A 14,534-nucleotide genomic window follows, 5' to 3' on the forward strand; every position below is an offset into this window, starting at 1 on the left:
TTAAGGTATTCTGTTGTATACTTAATTTTAAATACAGGCCAGGCACGATGGCTCACGCCTGTAATCCCAGCACTTTGGGAGGCTGAGGCGGGCAGATCTTAAGGTCAGGAGATCGAGACCATCTTGGCTAACAGTGAAACCACATCTCTACTAAAAATACAAAAAATTAGCCGGGCGTGGTGGCAGGTGCCTGTAGTCCCAGCTACTGGGGAGGCTGAGGCAGGAGAATGGCGGGAACCCGGGAGGCGGAGCTTGCAGTGAGCCGAGATCATGCCACTGCACTCCAGCCTGGGTGACAGAGCAAGATTCTGTCTCAGAAAAAAAAAAAAAAAAGATAAAATTTGAAATTTGGACACAGATATGCATTAAGAGAAGACAATATGAAGAGACAGAGAAAGAAAATGGCCATCTACTAGCCAAGAAGAAAAGCTAGGCATGGTAGCTATGTCTGTAATCCCAGCACTTTAGGAGGCTGAGGTGGGAGGATCTTTGAGCCCAGGACTTCAAGACCAGCCTGAGCAATATAGCAAGACCCCATCTCTACTTAAGAAAAAAAAATCAAAAAAATTAGCTGGATGTAGTGGTGCACTCAGGAGGCCGAGGTAGGAGGATCACTTTAGCCTCAGGAGAAGGAGGCTGTAGTGAGCCACAATTGTGCCACTGCACTCCAGCCTGGGTGACAGAGTAAGACCCTATTAAAAAAAAAAAAAAAAAAAAAAAAAGAGAAGCCTGGACATGTCCTTCCCTCACAGTCCTCAGAAGGAAACAAGCCACATGACACCTTGGTTTCCGACTTCTGGCCTCCTGAATCACAAGAGAGACAACAAATGTCCGCTGTCTAAGTCATCTTGCGTGTAGGACTTTGCTAAGGCAACCTTAGCAAACTAATCTGATGCTAAAAGTCACTGTCACTTCCACCGGGGAATTTAGAGCTGGGAAGAACCTCCAAGGGCATCTGGTCCAAGCCCCTCACTTCACAGATGGAAGCACCCAGATCTCCTCTTGGCCCCATTCTCCCATGTTCCACACATTGATGAGCCCCTAATCACCCTAGGCTGCCCGGATTTGAGTCATAGCTTTGCAGCTCAACCGCGAAAATGATTATTATAAGCAAAACTACAGGGAAACAAGTCAGAATACCAAAGCCAATAAAAATGCTTCAGGGACGGGCCGGGCGCGGTAGCTCACGCCTATAATCCCAGCACTTTGGGAGGCCGAGGCGGGCGGATCACGACGTCAGGAGATTGAGACCATCTTGGCTAACACGGTGAAACCCCGTCTCTACTAAAAATACAAAAAATTAGCCGGGCGTGGTGGTGGGCGCCTGTAGTCCCAGCTACTCCAGAGCCTGAGGCAGGAGAATGGTGTGAACCCGGGAGGCAGAGGTTACAGTGAGCCGAGATCACGCCACTGCACTCCAGCCCGGGCGACAGAGCGAGACTCTGTCTCAAAAAAAAAAAAAAAAAAAAATGCTTCAAGGACTTCCCAGGTGCATCCTCTGACAAACAACTGAAGTTCCCTGCCCACGTCTTGACACATCGAGAGAGAGAGTTGTGAATACTATAGCCATTTCATGGTGAGATTTCTGCAATTATTTTAAAATAATATGTCACTGAGACTTTACGCAGATTCACACTGGTCTTTTACCTAAAGTCATCCTAATCAGCAAGGCTTCACAGGCTTGCCACATACTCAGGAAACCTCAATCGGACCCTGTAACATACAATAACGCACACAGAAAGTCAAAGCCTCACACATTAAAGGCACTCAAAAAATCATTTGTCTAATTAAATGATGGCACCCTACAAATTGCCCTGTGCCCTCTACTCCCACTAGAGTAGGGTGGATGTTGACCCATCAATATGATTTCCCAGGAACTTGCTTAATAAAACTATTCAAAATATAAGGGGAAAAAAGATACTGATCATCTTAACACTCAATAAAGGTTAAACTACAGAGCGTGAGTGCAATGGACTTTTTTTTTTTTTTTATATACTTTAAGTTCTAGGGTACATGTGCACAACATGCAGGTTTGTTACATATGTATACATGTGCCATGTTGGTGTGCTGCACCCATTTGTGCAATGGACTTTTATGCCATTTGCTAAACGATAAACATCATAGAACTATAGGAAATATTTATGATATCAAGCTTGTGAAAAAAGCAGTATACAAAAATATATGCCACATGATCCTTGCAATGGTTTAAAAAAAAAGTAATATGCAAATCACAGAAGACCGGCAGGGAACTCCTAATAATTTAAAGTAGTTGGGGCATTGGGTGATAAGAGCGTAGGTTTTCCCCCTCTTTCTGTAATGTTACCTTCCTTTTATAATTTAAGTATATTTTAATAAGGTATAAAAAAAGGTTGAACACAGAAAGTAAGGCTCATTGAGCTTAAACAATAAGACCTAAAGTAGGTATCAAAACACAGTCACAAAACCCAGGGCTCCTAATTTTTAACACACGACTCTCAAACAATAAGATAAACTCTGTGTTTATATCCACAGCCACCTAACTCTTTGGAAAGCCAGTTTATATCCACATCCAACTCTTTGGAAAGCCAGTTTCCATTGAAGGTTTCCACGGTTTGTTTTAATCCATCATTTCCCAAGAATTTTCCTCACCTCATTAGCTCTTCAACAGGCCAGCTGCAGAATGAGGTTGTCTCCATGTGATGAGAACCAAAGGCCTAAGGAAGCTCCCTCCTTTGCTCCCTCCCACCCTTCTTCCTACAAGCACAGGGTCCTCCTCCGAGCCCCTGGGTTCTGCCTTCACCACCAGGCCAGCCTCTCACTCTGCGATTCATGTCTCTTCCCTATCAGTTTCACAGACAGATGGTTGACGAGGCCTGGGCTTTGACAGAACATCTGAGCCGTGCGGGGCCTACAGACCCATGGACTCTCACCACCCGCCAGCGACTCTGTCCCTCTGCCTTCCTAAATGCTACCTGGATGCTTCCAGGAAACCACAGGTTCAGGGCAAAGTGTCTAAGCCAAGGGCCCCTTTTTCCCTCCCTCCAGCCCCAGAAAAGGGTAGAAAGTGGGACTTCCCACAGGGGCCCTGACATGTACCCAAAGCTGCCATCAGGGAGCCACCTGGCACTTGGACATTAGAATGTTGTCTCCCAAGGTGCCTGCTTCTGAGGTTGAGAAGGCTACACTGAGTTCTTCCAGAACTTTCCATAGCCATAGTGGGCAAGCACCTTCTAGTCCATTTTAATACCAAATTCATTCTGTATTAATTTTAACAAGCACTGATGTTGCTTTTAACAAGCACCTAGCATGTAAGCCAGCTATTATTCTTGCTCTAACTTGACTGCTGTGGTTTTAATATGCCCTCCAAAACTCATGTTGTAACTCAATCCCCAATGTACCAGAATTGAGAGGTGGGGCCTTTAAAAGTTGATTGGGGCTGGGCATGGTGGCTCATGCCTATAATCTCAACACTTTGGGAGGTCAAGGCAGAAGGATTACTTGAGCCCAGGAATTTGAAACCAGTCTGGGCAACATGGCAAAACCCTGTGTCTACAAAAAATACAAAAATTTGCCAGGCGTGATGACATGTGCCTGTAGTCCCAGCTACCTGGGAGGCTGAGATGGGAGGATGGCTTAAGCCTGGGAGGTTGAGGCTGCAGGGAGCCAAGGTCATGCCACTGCATGCCAGCCTGGGCACCGAATGAGACCCTATCTCAAAAAAAGAAAAAAGTTGACTGGATCATAAGGGATTCATAGATTAATGGGTTATCATGGGAGGGGAACTGGTGACTTTACGAGAAGAGGAAGAGAGATTCGAGCTAGCACACCCAGCCCCTAGCCATGTAATAACCTGCACCACTTTGGGATTCTGCAGAGTCCCCACCAGCAAGAAGGCCCTCGCCAGATGCTGCCCCTTGACCTTTGTGTTCTTAGCCTCCATAACTATAAGGAATAAATTCATTTTCTTTATAAATTATTCAGTTTCTGCTACTCTGTTATAAGCAACAGTAAACAAACTAATACAGCCCCCTACAAAAAAATGGTTTGAAAGAGTTTAGTCAAGCAAACTATATTAGCAAATAATTCATTCTTTTCCCCATCTTATATTTATCAAAAACACACTGATATTGCTACCAATCAGAGCTTCAGATCAGTGTGAAATACCAGGACTCCAAAACTGAGAGGCTGTCACTCCAGCCAAAAGCAAAGAAACTGAATTATCATTTGCGTTTGCTTCATTCAGCATTTAGAAATATTAATAATTTATTGACATGATACCAGCAGCCCCGTCAAACTTGGGAACCCAAAGTTGGAAGTCACTGCTGCAGGGGGTAAAGAATAAATGATACATACTGTCCTTGGCTTTGAGAAACAAGGAAAACAATAATGTCAGTATGTCCTTGCAAAACAGTTAACTACACAAGCAGCTCGCAATCCTTGCCCATTGCTGTTCTAACATATATACTGATATGGTTTGGCGGTGTGTCCCCACTGAAATCTCATGTCAAATCGTAATCCCCACATGTTGATGGAGGAGCCTGGTGGAAAGTCATTGGATCAAGGGGGAGGCTTTCTCCCTTGCCGTTCTCATGAGATCTGGTTGGTTGACGGAATATAGCACCTCCCACTTCAGTCTCTCTCCTGCTGCCATGTGAAGAAGGTGCTTGCTTCCCCTTTGCCTACTGCCATGATTGTAAGTTTCCTGAGGCCTCCCGGTCATGCTTCCTGTTAAGCCTGTGGAATTGTGAATCAATTAAACCTCTTTTCTTCATAAATTACCCAGTTTCAGGTAGTGCTTTATAGCAGTGTGAGAACAAACTAATACATATACCAATTAGGTTTCTCAGCCCTAAAGAGGAATACAATGTACGTATATTATCCCTCTGGTGAACAGCGAAGACACTTAATACGCATTTGTCAAATAAATGAACGGCGACCCACTTTTTTCAAAGACAATTAATTTTTACAGGGCACACTCTTAGGCAAGACTTCTGGTACATGATCTCACAACAACATCAAAGTCCAAAATTAATCAAGAAAGTAAGTGGAGCTGCTGTTCTAGGAGGCTGGAGAGATGTTAGGTGATTAGGCTGGCAGGAGACCTGGTGGGTGCTCAACCTGAGATGATCTCCTCTCCCTAACGTTTATTCATTCTCTTCTCTTGAAGAGGCTTCCCATCTTTGAGCCTTTGCTGGGCAGGATTGTGGTTATTGTGCTGAAATAGTGAGGGGGACTGGTGGAGTGAGGGCAAGATCCTTACAGGAAGTGAAGGATGTGGGTAGGCTGAAAGGAAAGGTTACAGGACATCCTTGATGGGGAGACTGGTTTAAACAATGGCGCAGAGGTAGAAATTAACCAGGAGTGAAAAAAGAAAAATAAGAAAAAAAACAAGCAAAAGAAATTAACCAGGAGTGGACCAGGCATGGTGGCTCACACCTGTAATCCTAGTGCTTTGGGAGGCTGAGATGGGCAGATTGCCTGAGCTCAGGAGGTCAAGACCAGTCTGAGCAACATGGTGAAACCCCATCTCTACTAAAAATATAAAAAATTAGCTGGACGTGGTGGCATGTGCCTGTAATCTCAGCTACTGGGGAGGCTGAGACACAATAATTGCTTGAACCCAGGAGGTGGAGGTTGCAGTGAGCTGAGATCATTCCACTTTTCTCCAGCCTGGGCGACAGAGCAAGACTGTCTCCAAAACAAGGAAAAAGGAATTAACCTGGAGTGTTTGGCCAACCACACGGGAACTGGCCAAGCCATGTAGAAAGGAGTTTTAGATGGTATGCCTACTGATTCCACTCTAATTCATCTGCAAATCCATATCCACACAGACCCTATGGACCTAACATTGTAGCCCTTAATTATATAAAATCTTGAAACTTTTTTAAAAAATGATTTATATATATTTTTCACCCTTGAGAGAGTATCAGTTACCTAAGAGTTAAAAATATCTCTTACTTTTTTCTACTCATTACAAAACTTATTCCCTTAAGGACAAAAACCTCAGGAACTATATTAGTCTGAAAATAATGAAAGTTTTAGGGTAGGGGCGTGGCCTGCTCAAAGGAGGGGTTGGGGAAGAATCTGGACACAGTGGGCAACAGGGATGGGGCAAGAAAAGATTGGAGCTGAGGCCGGGCACTGTGGCTCATGCCTGCAATCCAGCACTTTGGGAGGCCGAGGGCAGGTGGATCACCTGAGGTCAGGAGTTCCAGACCAGACTGATCAATATGGTGAAACCCTGTCTCTACTGAAAATATAAAAATTAGCCAGGCGTGGTGACATGTGCCTGTAATCCCAGCTACTTGGGAGGCTGAGACAGAAGAATTGCTTGAACCCGGGAGTTGGAGGTTGCAGTGAGCCGAGATCATGCCATTGCACTCCAGCCTGGATGACAGAGCGAGACTCCGTCTCAAAAAAAAAAAAAAAGACTGGAGTTGAGAAATCTGTTGGTGGAGAACGGGAATCACAGGTGGAGGACAAGAAACACTACCCTCCTGGTGATAGAAAATATGCCCCAATGTTAGGCAGTGGAGTACGTAACATCATACCTGTTTTCATTCCCAGAATAGGAGAGAAATTTACCGTAACTGAGTAAATCAAACATCTTTGCATTTCTACTGCACCGGGTCTCAGAGCCTTTCTTATGAAAAGAAGCTCACTAGGTCCAATCTTACCTGGCCACGTGGGGATACTGTGGGGCTTGATAGGGTAATCATCCGTTCTGGTTTACTCAGGACTGAGGGGTTTCCAGGGATGTGGGACTTTTGGTGTTAACCGGAACAGTTCTGGGCAAACAAAACAAAAATGAGGTGGTCACTCTACACCACACTGTACATGAAAGAAAGCCAAAGGTCAGTTTACTACCTTGCTACTCAATGTGTAGTCCCTGGGCTTGCAAGGTAGGCACCACCCAGGAGCCTGTTAAAGATGCAAAATCTAACAGGGTGTGATGGCTCATACTTTTAATCCCAGCACTTTGGGAGGCTGAGGTGAAAGGACGGCTTGAGCCTGGGAGGTGGAGGTTTCAGTGAGCTGTGATCACATCACTGCGTTCCAGCCTGGGCGACAGAGCAAGACCCGACCCTGTCTCAAAAAAGAAAAAAAAAGATGTAGAATCTTGGCTGGGTGTAGTGGCTCGCGTGCATAATCCCAGCACTTTGGGAGGCCAAGGTGGGTGGATCACTTGAGGTCAGGATTTTGAGACTGGTCTGGCCAACATGGTGAAACCTCATCTCTACTAACATACAAAAATTAGCCAGGTGTGGTGGCAGGAGCCTGTCACCCCAGCTACTCAGGAGGCTGAGGCAGGAGAATTGTTTGAACCTGGGGGGTAGAGGTTGCAGTGAGCCAAAATTGTGTCACTGCACTCCAGTCTGGGCAACAGAGTGAGACTCCGTCTCACCAAAAAAAAAAAAAAAAAAAAAAAGTAGAATCTCAAATCTCAAGCTCCACCTTGACCTGATGAATGAGAACCCGCATTTCAACCTGATTCCCGGGAAATTCCTGTGCCCATCAGGTGTGAGAAACATAGGGTTATTAGATAAAATTTGTTCCTTCAGCATCCGTGAGTCTGTGCATGTGCTATTTTTTTTTTACTGTTTCAATATCAGAAGAAAGCGTCCAAAATTGGTGCCAAGTGAATTATAGCTTTTTATGACCATTTACAACACCACACTGCAAGAAGCCTAAAGAGTCATTTTATTTCCTCTCTTCATTCTCTTCTCCAGATTTCAAGAAACAGAATGCAGCAGTCCAGAACATTTTGAATCTAGTGGTTGCTTTGCTTACTAGGCCGGGATTTCTCAACCTCAGCGCCACTGGCATTCTGCACTGGCACATTCCTTGCTGTGGGGCTGTCCTGCGCACGGTGGGATGTTTAACAGCATCCCTGGCCTCTGCCTACTAGATGCACCTGTTATTGCACCTCCTCCCAGTTGTGACAGCCAAGAATGTCTCCAGACATTGCCCGATGTCTCCTAAGGGGCCAAACAGCCCCCAGTCAAGAACCATTGGCTTAGACAAAGAAGACATGCTCATGGAAACAAGAGCCAAAAGGAGACGTGAGGGAGCTCGTGCTTGCCAGGAGTTTGTTAAAGTCTTGAAAGCCATGGTTGGCATGGCACAGTGGCTCATGTCTGTACTCCTAGCACTTTGGGAGGCCAAGGAGGGAGGATCACTTGAGCCCAGGAGTTTGAAACCAGTCTGGGCAACATAGGAAAACCCTGTTTCTACATAAAATTAGAAAATTAGCCGGGCGTGGTGGCATACACGTGTAGTCTCAGCTACTCAAGAGGCTGAGGCAGGAGAATCGCTTGATCCCTGCAGGTGGAGGCTGCAATGAGCTGAGGTCACACCACTGCACTCCAGCTTGGGTGACAGAGCGAGGCCCTGTCTAAAAGAAAGAAAGAAAAAAAAGCCTTGAAAACAAGGCCACACTGATACCCAACAGGCTTCTAGAGAGAACCAGCTGGGTGACCTGCGGGCCCACCCCATGTCGAAGGGGAAGCTGTCTGCCAGTGACACTAATGAAGACAAGCAGTCCCCAGCTGCCAGGGCTCACGCCATCTGCCCCACCACTTACAGCTGCTCTTTATTATTTCAGCCACAGAGTGCAAGAAAGACCTTTTGCCTTTTTGCTAGTGTGCCATGCTGAACAACAGTAGAGGTTTCCTAGCAGCATTGTTAAAAACGAAAAAAAAAAAAAAAAGACTGGGTAGTTAACATTAGAATCACCAGAGTGAACCATCTGGCTCGGTCCCCCACCATCGTCACATGAGGCAGAAGGCCATACCAGACGGGACACTTGCAGCACTGGTCCCTGCTGTGAGCAGGTACTGTTTAGTGTCTGGGTAGCCCCAGGAGGCTTATGGACTGAGAAACCGCTCCCATCTCTGCCTCCAGGCTGGCCTAGGCCACACCCTTCCTCAAGTCATGTAACTAGTTGACATAACACATTGACAAAAACTACTGCATTTGTCAATTTTAAGATGCACTTTCTCCTCCCTGCTCCCACCCCCAGTTCAGCATCTCGGAAATCTGGATTCATCTTACAGTAACAGTACAATGGCCATCAGGCAGGTGTAAGGTGGGACACAGCCATCAGGGCCTGACGACGCGTCAATGTCAAAATCACCTGCAAAAAACTCTCAGGATGGTCCAGAAGGTTTGGAGGAAAATCCAAGGGGGAGTACTCTTTTGGCCCATAAAAGACTGATGGTCATGGAGAACAGGCAAGGAGGCAGGGAATCGGATATCTTCAGAAACATTCCTGAAGGCGCAGAGTGGGCCAACCCTATCCTGCATCAGTACTACTCAGAGTATGGTGCCTGGACCAGCAACATCAGCATCACCTGGCAGCTGGCAGGAAATAAATGCACGTTCTCGAGCTCCATGCCAGACCTACTGAGTCAGAATCTCCGGGAGTGGGCTGGGCGTGGTGGCTCACGCCTGTAATCCCAGCACTTCGAGAGGCCAAGGCAGGCGGATCACTTGAGGTCAGGAGTTCAAGACCAGCCTGGCCAAAATGGTGAAACCCTGTCTCTACAAAAATTAGCCAGGTATGATGGCGGGTGCCTGTAATCCCAGCTACTCGGGAGGCTGAGGCGGGAGAATTGCTTGAACCCGAGAGGCGGAGGCTGCAGTGAGCCAAGAGCACACTACTGCACTCCAGCCTGGGCAACAGAACAAGACTCCGTCTGAGAAAGGGAGAGAGAGAGAGTGAGAGAAAGAGAGAGAAAGAGAAAGAGGGAAAGAGAGAAAGAAAGAAAGAAAGAGAGAAAATCTCTGGGACTGGGGTCCAGCAACCTGTGTCTCAAGCCCTCCGGGATGTTTGGGTGTAGGCTCGAGATGAGAAGTGTTGCTCTACATATTTGACTTAAATTGACAAACCTGGCCGGGCGCAGTGGCTCAAGCCTGTAATCCCAGCACTTTGGGAGGCCGAGACGGGCGGATCACGAGGTCAGGAGATCGAGACCATCCTGGCTAATATGGTGAAACCCCGTCTCTACTAAAAATACAAAAAACTAGCCGGGCGAGGTGGTGGGCGCCTGTAGTCCCAGCTACTCGGGAGGCTGAGGCAGGAGAATGGCGTAAACCCGGGAGGCGGAGCTTGCAGTGAGCTGAGATCTGGCCACTGCACTCCAGCCTGGGCGACAAAGCGAGACTCCGTCTCAAAAAAAAAAAAAAATTAAAAAAAAAAATAAATTAACAAACCTGGCTTAAATCGATATTAGCAACAATAATTAGCAACACTGACCTTTACTTCTTTTAAGGAATCTTTTAAGACATGCTACATCACCGATACTCTAGACAAAGACGATAATATATGAAAAAAGTACTATCTCAAGTACTCTGACTTGAAAAGTGATTGAGAAGCATCAGACTCAAATATGAGAAAGTTTTAACAAGCGATTCCTCTTCCAATTAATGTTACTATATTTCCTTTATATGCATGTAAAATGTATACTTATATGTATGCATAGATGTATAGTTTTCTTTATGAGTATGCACAGTACGTAATAAAACTAAGTCTAAAAAGTTCTTTTTTTTTTTTTTTTTTTTTGAGATAGTGATTCACTCTGCTACCCAGGCTGGAGTGCAGCGGCGTGATCTTGGCTCACTGCAACCTCCACCTCCCGGGTTCAAGCGATTCTTCTGCCTCGGCCTCCTGAGTAGCCAGGATTACAGGCACCCACCACCACGCCTGGCTAATTTTTGCAGAGACGGGGTTTCATCATGTTGGCCAGGCTGGTCTCAAACTCCTGACCTCCAATGATCCACTTGCCTCGGCCTCCCAAGGTGCTGGGATCACAGGTGTAAGTCACCACATCTGGCCATAAAAGAGCTCTTTCAGTAAGTAAAAATTAAATATTGTAAGTGTAAGCAAGTATTAGAGTTTTGAACCATACACTTTTCTTTTTCTTTCTTGATGGTTCAAAAAATAATACTGCATCCTTGGGTTGCAGAGTCTTAGGCTCCACAAAGTGTGGAATTCTACTGTGTAACTTTGCCTCGCCTAACCTAACTCTTTAATGATACAGTTTAAACCTTCTCAACAAGGCCACATTGCAGCTCTCTTCTACATGATAGTGTGTTCTGTGCTCAAAGATCATGAATTGGCCTTTTTTCAGCTTTATTTTCCCCCACTTGGCTCTTCCTCTGACCCCTACAGTAGGTAGTCCCATTTCCTGATGCTCTCATTGTTGTGGCTTCTTTCTGCATTCTCTCCAACTAACTGATGCTCCTCTCCAATCATAGCATGTCTAAAATAAAATATGGGATAAGCGGCTGGGCTAAGTTTGACATCTGGATCACAGCTGGGCACTGCTGGAACAGGGTAGCTTCCACCCATGACAATGAACGGACGCAGAGCATCTGTCAGGGCCTGGGAATCAGAAACCAGCCTCTCTGTTGTACTTAGGACCCCAGGGTACTTTTTTATTTTTACTTTCTGAGACAGAGTCTCACTCTGTTGCCCAGGCTGGAGAGCAGTGGTGCAACCTTGGCTCACTGCAACCCTGCCTCCCAGGTTCAAGCAATTCTCCTGCCTCAGCCACCTGAGTAGCTGGAACTACAGGCACACACCACCAAGCCCGGCTAATTTCTTTTTGTATTTTTTTTAGAGACAGGGTTTTGCCATGTTGGCCAGGCTGGTCTCGAACTCCTGGCCTCAAGCAATCCACCCTCCTCAGCCTCCAAAAGTGCTGAGATTATAGGCATTGAGCCACTGGCCCTCCAGCGTTCTTAAGTCATGAAAACAAAGAAAGTGATAAGACATCCCCATGATAAGCAGCCCCAATTCTGCCTGTTGGTCAGATCTCTTTCTCTTCTTATATGCCTTCTTAGGGCCTGAGCTCTGACCTTGCTTCGTGATCTTACAGGAATTGACTAGACACTAAAACAATTGCTTTGCAGCAAGATAGAGCCAATCCAGAGGGAATCAAGACATGAGTCTGGTGGTTGACATCACGCAAGTTTATGGAGGGAGCTTTGTGTTTCACAGAGAGCAACCGTGGCTGAGCCTGCCAGCCTGGCTTCCTGAAGCCAGCGCCAGCCTGGAAGGAGAGACCGCCCCTTCTCCCTCTTTGGGCATCAGATAATCAGAAGGTCTTGCTGCCAGGATGAACTTCAGGAACTCGAGGATCAGTAAGACGGTGGCCCCTGCACAACGCGGTTGCTTTTAAACAGACGTGATCATTAAACATTCACTGAATGAAGGAGTCGTGGATAAGGATGTGGATCTTGGGATCAGCATGTGAAAACAACTTGTAGAGATTTCACTGATTTGTTTTCAATGGTAGGGGACCAGGGAGAGGGGCTGTGGTGGTTGTTCGGTCTATCTGTCTTCCCTATGAGCATGCCAGCTCCAGAGTAGGAAGACAATGGTGATGTCGTTCAGCCTGGCATATCCAGCACCTAAAGAAATAAATCCAGAGTAGGCACTCAATAAATAAATTTGCCAGCTTCACCAGTGAATTTGTTGGTTCAAAGACCTCCTTCTCCCTTAGACCAGAGAGTCTCCAATGGCTAGGCTGGCGATAGGGGTGGAAAGGACAGGGGAGAGGTTTCAAGACCATTTATTTATTTATTTATTTATTTTTATTTTTATTTTTTTGGAGACAGGGTCTCACTCTGCTGCCTAGGCTAGAGTGCAGTGGTGTGCTCATGGCTCACTGCAGCCTCCACCTCACGGGCTTAGTCAATCCTCTCACTTCAGCCTCCCTAGTAACTGGGACTACAGGCATGCACCACCACACCCGGCTAATTTTTGTATTTTTTGTAGAGACAGGGTTTCATCATGTTGCCCAGGTTGGTGAAACTCCTGGGCTCAGGAAATCCACTGGCCTCAGCCTCCTAAAGTGCTGGGAATACAGGCGTGAGCCACCATGCCTGACCCATCTCAAGACCTTTAAAAAACTACATATAATAGCTAATGTTTTACGATGCACAAAGCCATGTTTGTGCACAAATGTGTAAAGTGCACAAAGCCTGAATAACAGGCCTGGGAACACGTGGGGGCAGGAGGCCACAAATCCCTTAAATGTCAAGGAAGAGGCACAGCAGAGCCTCAGTTTCTCTGAGTCCAAGGCTGAACCACAACATCCCCCACGACATCACCCACGGGTGGAAACACCACCGCTTTCTAGACCCAACCTGTGGCAGGGACTCTTCTGCCCATCAATTAAAAGTGTAGTGTCTCTTTCCAGAGAATTGCTACCCGGTAGCTTCAGCTTTGCCTCTGAGGCCTCATCAATCCTTTCCCTCTTAGGTAAAAATAGCATTCAGGTCCTCTCCGCAACCCTTCTCTCCTTGCACCTAAAAATCTGTTTTTCCAACCGTTCTTCCTTTGACCAAGCCCAGGCCCTCACCACCCACTAGCTCTCCTCTCTCAGCTCTCCACTTGCAACACGCCCTCACAGAGTGTGCTGAGGCTTGAGTGCCCTGACAAGAACGTGAAGCCTTGGGCCTCCCTGCTTCTTGTGGGCACAATGGCTCTGTCTACACACAGGGTTCATTCTTCTCACTTTGTGCCTCATCCTCCTTCTCCAGTTTGGAAAATACCAAAAAGAAGAAAGTAGAAAGAAAAGTCACCCATAACCCACCATTCTCTCCCTCCCTCCCTCCCTTCCTTCCTTCCTTCCTTTCCTCCCTCCCTTCTTCCTTTCTTCCTTTCTTCCTTCCTTCCTTTATGAGGGATATAAGGTAAAAAGTAGACCTGGTATGATGGCTCATGCCTGTAATCCCAGCACTTTGGGAGACCAATGCAGGAGGATTGCTTGAGTTCAGGAGTTCGAGACCAACCTGGGCAATATAGTGAGACCCCTGTCTCTACAAAAAAAAAGTTTAAAAAACTAGCCAAGCATGGTGGCATGTGCCTGCAGTCCCAGCTACTTGGGAGGCTGAGGCAGGAGGATCACTTGAGCCCAGGAGGTGGAGGCTGCAGTGAGCAGAGATCACACAACTGCACTCCAGGCTAGGCAACAGAGCAAGATCCTGTCTCAAAAAAATTAAATTAAATTAAAATGAAGTAAAATCCTCCTCCTTCTATCTTCACCAACAGAAGTAACCACTGCAAACAGCTTGGATATTTCCTTCTAAAATGTTTTACTGTCATATGCAAACATATATAGATACAGATATATACACACATATATATACATACATATACACACAAGTTTATATCTATATAAATACACCCAAATGTATGTACACATATGTACATATAACTTCTAATTATTTAATGTGACATGTATTTCTGTATATTTACTTATATAAGTGTAAATTTATAAGTATAGATAAAATTATGTGAGCTACAATTACATTAATTACATAATTACTAAATTATACTATCATATTTTATCACATATATCTTACTCTGGAACTTGTCTTTTTCACTTTAGTGGCATATCATAGATACTTTCCCAGGAGGCTTCACACCACTCTCCCTCTTCCTTCTTTATCGTGTCTGCGGTGCTCCACTGTGGCCTGGGCTGTGTTAAAATTGGCCAGTCCCCTCCCGTAGGACCTTGAGGATGTTTTTAATCTTTTGCATT

The 14,534-nt window shown here is 45.9% G+C and overlaps 1 protein-coding gene across 2 annotated transcripts in view; it reads right to left on the reverse strand.

The window, feature by feature from the left end:
* The window catches only part of LOC105469096 (solute carrier family 39 member 11), a 565,539-nt gene that overhangs the window by 480,058 nt on the left and 70,947 nt on the right, over positions 1-14,534 (reverse strand). Inside the window, exon 2 of one of the 2 annotated variants that reach the window (XM_071083523.1) lies at positions 6,657-6,767. The exons of the other annotated variant lie outside the window; for it this stretch is intronic. The gene's annotated coding sequence lies outside the window, so the exon portion shown is untranslated. The remainder of the gene's footprint in view (positions 1-6,656; positions 6,768-14,534) is intronic. 2 annotated transcript variants of the gene reach the window in all.

The sequence above is a fragment of the Macaca nemestrina genome, chromosome 17, assembly GCF_043159975.1.
Source record: "Macaca nemestrina isolate mMacNem1 chromosome 17, mMacNem.hap1, whole genome shotgun sequence".
Classification (NCBI taxonomy): Eukaryota; Metazoa; Chordata; class Mammalia; order Primates; family Cercopithecidae; genus Macaca; species Macaca nemestrina.